General features: G+C 44.7%; 1 pseudogene; it reads left to right on the top strand.

Moving 5' to 3' along the window:
• Nucleotides 1-342: 342 nt before the first annotated feature.
• On the top strand, nucleotides 343-1,134 carry LOC144146376 (very long chain fatty acid elongase 7 pseudogene; annotated as a pseudogene).
• Nucleotides 1,135-9,922: the final 8,788 nt, after the last annotated feature.

Genomic DNA, 9,922 nt, shown 5'->3' with positions numbered 1-9,922 from the left:
CTGCAATAATCTGCTAACAATGTAGGCACGTTCAGGGTTCTTTCTTAAGCATCCTGCCTTAAAACACACGCTCAAACAAGGAAAACAAGTTCAGCGCTGCAGTGCGTGCCCTCATTAGTTGACACTGTGCTCCAATTTTCACTGTCATAAGTAGGCTACGCGGATGTAACGTGTCCCCTTTAGGCCCAAACGATTGAACAACTTTTGTCTCAGCAAGAGAATAGGCTTTCAACACTCACCAGTGAGACACACGGCGTCACAGCGCGTACGGCACTGGATCCCTCTGGACTGCTTTTCGAAACGTTTGCGTCGCAGAAAGGATCGTCTGGACGGCTGTCTCTCATGGGTCCAGTCACCGATTTTTCAAAGTGCCAGCCGGACTCTCTTTGGATTCCTTCACCTGACCGCAGGACCAAAGGTTGGGCGTTGACAGGAAACCCGCTTCCCTTAGCGGCCATTACGGTAACATACCTCTACCTTACTAAAGTAGCCGGTCCGAAATGGATGACCACTCGCAAGCCCTTCAACTTGAAAATGTGCCTCTTAGTATACAACTTTGGCGCCGCCTGCTTCAGCGCATTTTTCACCGTCCGCTTCGCTAAGCTCGCCTACTGGGATCGAGGATACAGTATCTTTCAAGGAATCGACCTGAGCGACTCTTCCGTTACGCTGAGAATCTTTCACCTCTCTTGGTGGCTGCTAGTCTTCAAAATCGTGGAACTCGCCGACACTATGTTCTTTGTGCTACGCAAGAACTTGCACCAGGTCACCTCTCTGCACGTATTTCATCACGTCGTGGTGCTGTGGAACGTCTGGCTAACCGTCACCTACGGCTCGCAGCCGCAAGCAATGTTTATCACTTGTGTGAACTCCGCTGTACACGTAATCATGTACACCTATTACTTTCTATCCGCCCTTGGCCCTTCATTTAGGAGGTATCTTTGGTGGAAGAAATACTTGACCAGAGTACAAATCGCGCAATTTGCCGCTATTTTTCTCCATGCGATCGGCTTGGTATTTGCAAAAGGCTGCTACGTGCCTTTTTTTGTGACTCTGGAAATCTTGCAGTCAGCTGTATTTTTTGTTTGGTTCATACTGTTTTACCTTGGCGCCTACAAACAAAAATCTATATAACTTAAGTGTTTTCCTAGACATAACCGTCCTCTGATTGCCTTCGGGGCTTGTATACAATATATAGATCCAAAGACCGAGGTCTTTGCCACAGCAATTCATATTTCTATACATAAACATGAGTCGACTGCTGTATTTCTATTAACACGTGTGACCGTTTAAAATACCCTGGATAATTATTGCCATTTTTTCGCAGTAACCGTTATCCAGGTTAATCTAAACAGTGAGACTACGTATGTAGAGAGGAACAAAAATCTTCGTCTCTTTTATGAAGCCCACATATATCATTTATTTTTCTCTTTTGAAGGGGGAATTTATTGATTCAGAACATGTGCCCCGAAGTGAAATGTGGTATCTAGGAGAGGTGAAAAAAAGCTAGTTGCGGGAATTTCAATCATACCGCCGGGTTCCTGTCTGGAAATTGTTCTTTCTGTGTAGTGTTTCTTGGTCTTTTCGTTAGTTTCGGTTCTGGGCACGCAAAGCTATTCTACTCAATTCGATGGCCTCGATCAGAATACTGGGAGTTTTACGACCTTTCGCCATAGCTTCTTTCTCACTACTGCTTGTTTTCCGCATTCTAATATGGGCACACCACCAGAAGCAATGGAAACAGGAATAATGGGTCTATACGGGTATAGCAGTTATATTATCGGGAGATTCAGCCTTGAGCGCCAAACATACAGAAAACAGGAAACGGAGAATTAGCAAGAAATCCAGGCCCCTTGCTTAAGCAAATCATTGCTAAAACCCGTAGCTTTCAGCCATGCTACCTTAGTCAAAGTCAGTTCAAAATCACAACTCCTTGGACCGCACCTGAATGGCGCAATATGATAAATATCGGCCGTATAACGCGAGGGACCAGTTCTGTTACCACAGGAACCGTTTTTTGTTTGAGGACCTTGATTTGCCTTCGCTTCTCATCATCATCGTTTTGTGAAACCTAATGTGTAAAGTTGGCTTTCCTACAATGCGCTTTGTAGCGACATCAAACGCCATTAGTGATGCACCGAAAGCTTCGCTTTAAATTCAGAATTAGCTTATAACCCACCGCACACATCGGCGTTAATTGAGAATTACGGCAAACAAAGTTTTTTCCATAATTTATACTTAAGGCTGTAAACAATTAACACGGGAATGAACAACTCTGCGTCATATTTTGCAGTTATCGAAGGGTTTTAAACAGCGAAGCTGACGTAGCTGGACGTAATGTGTGGCTCTTAACCCGTTAAAATACTAAGAAAATGACAAGCACTCGTGAGCGTGTGCCTCGAGTCGACCGCCGAGTGTTCTCGGCTGACGCGGTGGATTTAGCAAAAAAGCAATAAAAAATTGGGCCCATCTCCCGGCGAGGGGGACTCGAGTAAATGCGTCGCATAGGGGGTGGGTGTATTGCGTTAACGTTTAGTGTTTGGGGAGTTGGTGGTAGTGAATGCGTTCTATCAGCAGCTTCTTGACGTAGTTTGAATGAGTCAAGGATATAAGGCGCGTTCGTAGCCTTTCATTCTGTGTCGGTTTTGTGGCGCAGTGGGAAGAGCACCATGTACCTCGCGTTCCGCCCACAGGTAGTGAATGCGTTGTATCAGCAGCTTCTTGACGTAGTTTGAATGAGTCAAGGTTATAAGGCGCGTTCGTAGCCTTCCATTCTGTGCCGGCTTTGTGGCGCAGTGGGTAGAGAACCATGTACCTTGCGTCCCGCCCGCGGGGTCGTGGGATCGAAACCAGGCGCCGGTATGTAATATTTTTTATATAGTGTAGGGGGAGGGGTGCGGACTACGACTACGGACGTCAACGCGGGTGACATCGTGAGTTACTGAAATGCTCTGCACTTAAAAAATTGGCGAGAATCCCGAGGAGCGCTTCGCATCGCCTAGCAATCAACAACGCCACAGCTGGCCCGGCACCTGCACCACGGAGCGCCGACACGCCTCCAGGAACGCCGCGCAGGCGTTCTTCCATTACGCGCCGGAGCTGCGCCCCACCTGTCGTGAAGCGCTACCACGCATGCAATTCTTGGCATGAGGAACACGACGATATCGATGCATATGACGATGACTACTACCAGCGGAGTGCAAGGTGACACGGAACATGTAAATAAACAATTTTGAACTTGTACAAACGTGTCGTGACGTGTCCTTTAGTGCTCAGGTAGAAATAAAGAATGCAGCTTCGCTATGGTCCAAGCCTTGCGCGACTTTGTGCAAACTTAACCAGTTCTTTTTAAGCATGCTTTCGATATCGGTGTTTAATAGTACTTTTTATAAGCAAACCAATCTTATTTATCAGAAGGATAACCGGCTTCAAATTTGGCGGAATGCAACTATTCGTAATTTTTGTTCAAGTGCATAGCATATGAAAATCTCGATTTTCAAGCTAAATTACGTTACTGCGTGGTCAGACAAATGGCTGTTCGAGCGAAATATATCGACTGCATGGGTTTTGTTAAATTAGGCCACAAAGACCAAATCAATTGTAATTATTGTCAGGTTAGTGAGAGAGTTGTAGTTTGAACTTTTTGAGTAGGGCAACAAAACTCTGATCGATGTGTGCTTCAAATCGCCCCTGGCGCCCATGCGGAAGAGCAAGTCGAGGCCCAAGAGCAGCTGCTATTTTTTGTCTGCGGGTGATTCTGAGTGGAGACTTCTCTGTATGAACCCTGACACACGGAGCAAACACGGAGTCCAGCCACAGCATCTGAACCAGAACCGTCGGGGAGGAAGGGTTGATGAGTTATTGATCCCGACTATGAAGCAGACCTGGTTTATAAGACGCATGGTTACGCGGCCTGTGATGCTGCATCTCTTAAATTTGGCGCCTGATCTCGGGGGAGGAAGGGGGGACGCTACTTTTCAATTTCTGCAGAGGAAAAAAATTTTTTAATGGAAGCCAAATTTTTTTTATATCCGTATAGCTGCACTTCAGCAGGTCGCTACATTTTTGTTTGGAGGGGGTGGGGGGGGGGATGTAAGTTGTTTCAAATTGAGGACGCCTTTCATGAGATCGACTAACACTGAGCCCTTAGTTCCGGTTCCCGATCATGTGATCTCCATCTTGAAATAGCTACCCTCTTGTAGTTGGCTGAGGTGATTACGTCCCTAGGTTCAAATATTGAAACTTGACTCGTTATTCTTGCACTGCGAATCTCTCCAATCCCGCTATAAATTATAATAACTGCATGTGCGGAACGTGAGATTGTTTTTTCTCCGCCTGGCTGTCATGCCTATTTTCCTGCTTTGGACTTCATCGTTTCTCTAATTAAGATTTAACTACTCAAAATGAGAGCATTCAGATCCAATGGCTCCTAATGCCGGGGGACGGGGGGCAACGTAATATGTTATGTTCTATCTTCGCCTTGCAATATCCGTTGTAGAGAGCTTGTCTTCCTACGATTAAGGGAGCATTTTAAGTAGACCTGAAATTGTGCTTAGCAGGAACGTGCTCTGTGTTACCTGCTTCCACCCATCTGGTCAATTACACTTGCATGAACAGATGAACCTTTTAAAGAAACCCTCTTGGGAACGTGAATTCCCTCGAAACTCCCCTTGTAAATAACGGAGCACAGTTGGTAGGGTGGGAACGGGTGAGCTTGTTTGCGAATCATTTTCTCGTATTTCATACAACGCTTGCTGTCTTCACGCAAAAATGAGTCTAAGAAAATGTCTAAAACCAGGCACTCCAAAAATCTCAAACCACACTTTCTTCCTTTGTGAAATGTATCTTGCCCTCGTACAGTAGTACTCCAGGGGGGGCGCATATAGGCAATCCCCAGTTGGTCAAGCGTGGGACAATGCCGGCATGCAATTGTGAGAAATTATAATCAAAATGGTGGCCCAGTTTAAAAAAAATGGTTTGGGATTTCTCTCCAACTGCAGAATGCAAGCTGCCAAGTGAGATGTCCTTTCGCTTCCGTGGGGTTACTGATTGCAGACTAGACATTACTTTACCACCGCGAATACAACTGTGCAAACTCGAAAAGAAGACCCCCACGCCATCTTGCCGCCCATTGTCAGATAATATTGTGCTGTATTCCTTTCATTTCATACAAAACAAAACGAGCCTTTGGAAATACTGACCTTGCACATACGAAAAGACATAGTTTTCTTCCAAACACATTGCAACCTTTTTTTTCGCTGATAAATTGCCTGTCCCAACAACTGAAGTAACCATGCAGGGTTTATCTGATACTTTTTTTGCGGTACATTGTTAAAAACAAAACAGCCCCTGGTGAAAGCAGAGCACGGTAAAAGTAATTGTAGTGGTCCTTGTGTAATGCTCAGAAACCCCGGATTTTGTTTCCGCACGCCCAATTTTCCTGAAGCTTTAAATATCACCTTTTCAGCGAGTAGTCATTGTGCCACTTCCGTGGGATTGATGTATGACTCAAGCAAGACTCAAAATTACAGACCCCTTTTGGGTCTAGGTTAACAGTTATACTAGCGTAGAGAGCACCACAGTGAATAATGTGGCTTTGTTCTGGCGAAATTCAAGCTACGCCTCCACACCGCTTATCACTAATTCGTTCGCCTTCTGTATTAAAATAGTCTCCGCCGGCATTCTTTTACATCCGTTTAGCACCTAAGCAATATTTACGTCTCTCGCCTACTCATGGTGTTGAATAAGGCAGCTGTTCACATATTTACAACGAAGGGACCGCTGTCCCTAAGTTTAATCATACGAAACTAGTCTCTGGAACCTAGTTGGCTGACAATTTTGGTGTCGAGCTCTCGCGAAGCTACTAACGCTTTCCGGAAAAACATAATACAGAAAATTTGACTGTAAATTAGATTGCGCTTAGTCTGCGAACTAGCCTGCGCCCAGCAGTGCAGTTCAGAGAATTACGAATACACGGTCTCGCCATTCTTGCGATGGAGCCTCTCTCGTCTATGCCTGCGGTGTGCGTGTGGGTAAGAGTGCATTGTGCTGGTCTCTTAAGGCTAAACACGTGGCGCTATCGGGAGAACTATTCGGCTCCTTCGCTGTAGCCGCAGCGACAACGAAAAAGCGACGCGAAAACTACAGACCAAATTTTTTTCGTAAAATCCTGTTCTATACGTGATAAGGCGAAATTAGACGTTTTAATCAAAGCTACCATGTTGATCACAAATTAATGCATCACCCCAAAAAGTTACCAGTCTGCAACGCGTTCGCCCGTGAGCGGTAAATAAAATCGCGTGCTACGTTTTAAACTTGGTCCCTTCTTTTCACTCTCCTCCGAAGTGTCGGTTAGTTTGCTTGAAATATTGAGGTACTGCTGTCATCACAAATTTCCTTCAGCAGTCAGGTGTATTGGTTTTACATGCTTTTGCGACATCAACAATCGCCTGTGCTCTATCCAGTGGTTGTTTTTCAACTAGCCCTCTCTGAGATATCTTCCGACGTGCCAGCGGAAATTATACGCTATAGTAGGCTATCTCTGTTCATGTCTCGCAATACTGCTCGCACCAGGAACTGCGAAGCAGGCCTTGCCGGGTGACGTCGCTAACCAAGTTTGGCTGGTCATCGTATTGGGCTCATGCCAGGGCCAAAAGTCGCCGCCTTCTCGATCAAATTTCTGGGTTTGTTTCGATCGTGGTTCGAAATGAATGCTTGCTTTGCGATGGCAACGCCAACGCGCATGCCTTTTGGCGCTTTCCTCGCTTTGTTCTATAGGCCACTGCCCGACGAGAATATGTAGGCATTCTTCCTATAGCCAATGACATGGTTTGCTCTGTAGCCCAGCACGTGTGCTTTCTGTGAAGGGCAATTTCACTCGCGGCCCATCGGTACACCGAGAACTAACCTAGACTGCTAATCAAATTAGACTCTGAGCGTTGGTTTCGGGAAAGTCGCCCACTGGAGATATAGCTCAGCGTATGCGAAGTACTGTAGATGGGCTTCTTCATTGGAACACGCGCTGTTCGTGCCACTTTCAGTGACTAGACTGCTTGTATGACACGACCCGACCATCAGTATTTCATATTTTGTTAGGAATAGCAACGTTATCGAAGCAGTTTATGACGGCCCTCACAGTATTTGCGCGAGGTCGACCAACTGCTGCTCAAACCGCCGAGGTGTTACCAGCCTGGCATACACCTACACACATACATACATACATACATACATACATACATACATACATACATACATACATACATACATACATACATACATACATACATACATACATACATACATACATACATACATACATACATACATACATACATACATACATACATACATACATACATACATACATACATACGTGCATACGTACATACACATACATGCATACATACATGAAAAAACTTCCGCAACGTGGCCGCTTACGGCACGTAACGATAAAGAATCAGCGTTACTAAATGAAATAAATAAATAAATAAAATCCCTCTGGTGTAATAAGGTTTCTTGTCCATTTACGTTGATTCTAAATGGCAATAAACTAATAAACGACGATGCAGCCTGGCCCTAGCCATATATGTTTACGCATAACGTATGCATTTCCCATACTGAAGGGATTATACGCGTAGTGTTGCCCCCATTAAACGACCCAGTTCTGAAAGAGAAGGCTGGTAATGCAACAGCTTGCGGTATGTTTAAAGCTGGCGTGCTCTGTTTGTACGCCTCTAAAATAGGCCAGTGGTAAAAAGCGTAGGCATAGACGCAGAGGGCTGATAATTTCAATAGAAGTTGCAGTTCTAACGAGCAAAATTTTGTTTTGAAATTGCTGATTAGTCAACAATTTCTTGAATGCCATTAATTCTTCGGGGCATTTGGTCGATGAAATATTTTAACTGATCATCCGGGTTATCAAGCCTTCGAAATCTTTTTCGTTGATACATTTTACCTGTCATGTCGATCCCCACTTCGATGTACAGAAGTGACCGGTTTATTTACTAATTCATGTCAAAACATTTAGCAATCTTTGCGTGTAGGTATCCGCTAATATGTTCGTGCATTGACGAGAAGGAAGCAAATTTCCAAACTTCGGTGTCTTGAGGACATCATCATCATCGTCGTCATCATCATCATCAACAACAATAATAACAGAGCCCTGTACGGATCCACCGAGCCGACGCTTGTTCTTTACCGCTTGAAGACAACATCTGCTTGCAGAAATTGGCGTGGCGGTAAATACTGGCAGCGGCCGCAAAAAACGGCTTTGTCCGCACAAAACAAGGCTGTGATGGGCTACGTGATTCCACAGTAAGATGGGCGCTATCCTTCTGGTTAAAATCCTCTTCTTTCTCTGCTTAATCCTGGCTCCTGTATTTTTGGCGCGCACTATACTGTGAAGTACGAATTAGAACAAAACTGTTGAACTCACGGGAGATAGTTTCTCCTGGCTTGTTTTGTAAAGCCTCGCCGATTCTCTTGCTTTCAAGAGTAAATGTCAGATGTTTATCACTCAGACTTGGATGAAGTTGCTTAAAGTCAGTTTCACAATATCGTTGAAGGCCTACCACAGGTAAACCTTGCAAGAAGCGCAATGATTAGCCCCCAAATCTTTCCTGTGCACAAGACACCAACATTGCAATTATTGCATACAGATGAACCCGGGTACAGATGAACCCGGGTGTGGCTGAAAGGGGCACAACCGCTTCACTGCCAATCGTGTTCAAAACGTTTTTATGGGTGATGCCTGTTTAAGAACAACGGTACTCTGAACCTTTCGCCTAAAATTCAGCTCGGAGATGAACTTGGAGGATAGAGAAGGACGAGAAATGTCGGCAGCGATCTGGCAAATTTAGATCCAAGGAAAGTCATGAAAGAAACCAATGCATTGACAGCCAATTTTTTTGCACGTAGAGACAAAGCTATGGGCTGACAACGTTTCTACCCAGGCCAACATCCAATACATATTTATTAGTGCTATGTTGTAAGCGGCCGTGCATTGCCCTCTAAGCTCGTTACATTTTAGCTACAAAACCGTCTCTACGCACAGCGGCGTCATCTCCTTTGAACAAGTGACTGAGTGCACTCAGGTGTCTGGAAGAAATCACTATTTTCACGACCGCCGTTTTCTATGGTCGCTATATGCGGGTGGCTCAGTGGGTAAACTGTTTAAAACTTCTAGATGCCATTATGGCAACCATAGTTCGCCGTGTTCTGCCTAGCTTACTACAGCAATCGTTATCATCTACTTACAATAGTAAAGAACCTTTTCACAGCTGATTTTTCATGAGGTGCAAGCACATTACGCTGGTTTTACATTTCCGCTACACAAACTTGAAAGATATACTGAGTCATTGCTGCATAAGGCAACAAGGATTGAGTATAACAGAAATGCCATGACCTAATCTACTCAATCGCACCCACAGAGCATTTATGGTATACCGACTTCTGATAGAGAACTTCTCAATAAGGAAGAAGAAAAAGTGCTGATTGCACAATTTTAAATATTGCAGCAGAGGTATAAGAATCCGAAGAAAGATCCTTTATATGGCTTAACGTGACTGCAAGTTGTCTAATGCCGGAGAACTTGGAAGAGAGTTTTACCTTCTTTCTGAATAAAAAGTTTTCGAATAAAGGTGTAATGGCGGCCTCCGCCTGCAAAACCAGGTCTATTGCACCGAGACGTTTTATATGAGACTTCGGAATGTCCACATACAAATACGTTTGCTCAACGAGCAAATACCCTTTCCCGCGATCTTACTTCGGCTGCAGTTGTCGCCGCGCTGCACTTCGAAGCATTGTTTGGAGCTTTAGATTTCGGAAAGGGTATGCACGCCAGGAGGTATAATTACGTGAGAACCAATTTTCCAGCCGGCTAAAATTTCCAATCTTTTCGAGGCGTCCTTTTCAGTCCGGTTTA

Source organism: Haemaphysalis longicornis, unplaced genomic scaffold, assembly GCF_048455015.1.
Source record: "Haemaphysalis longicornis isolate Haplotype H1 unplaced genomic scaffold, Haemaphysalis longicornis Haplotype H1 scaffold_7, whole genome shotgun sequence".
Taxonomy (NCBI): domain Eukaryota; kingdom Metazoa; phylum Arthropoda; class Arachnida; order Ixodida; family Ixodidae; genus Haemaphysalis; species Haemaphysalis longicornis.
Note: the sequence above shows the minus strand (reverse complement) of the source record. Positions and strands in the feature narration are given on the sequence as shown.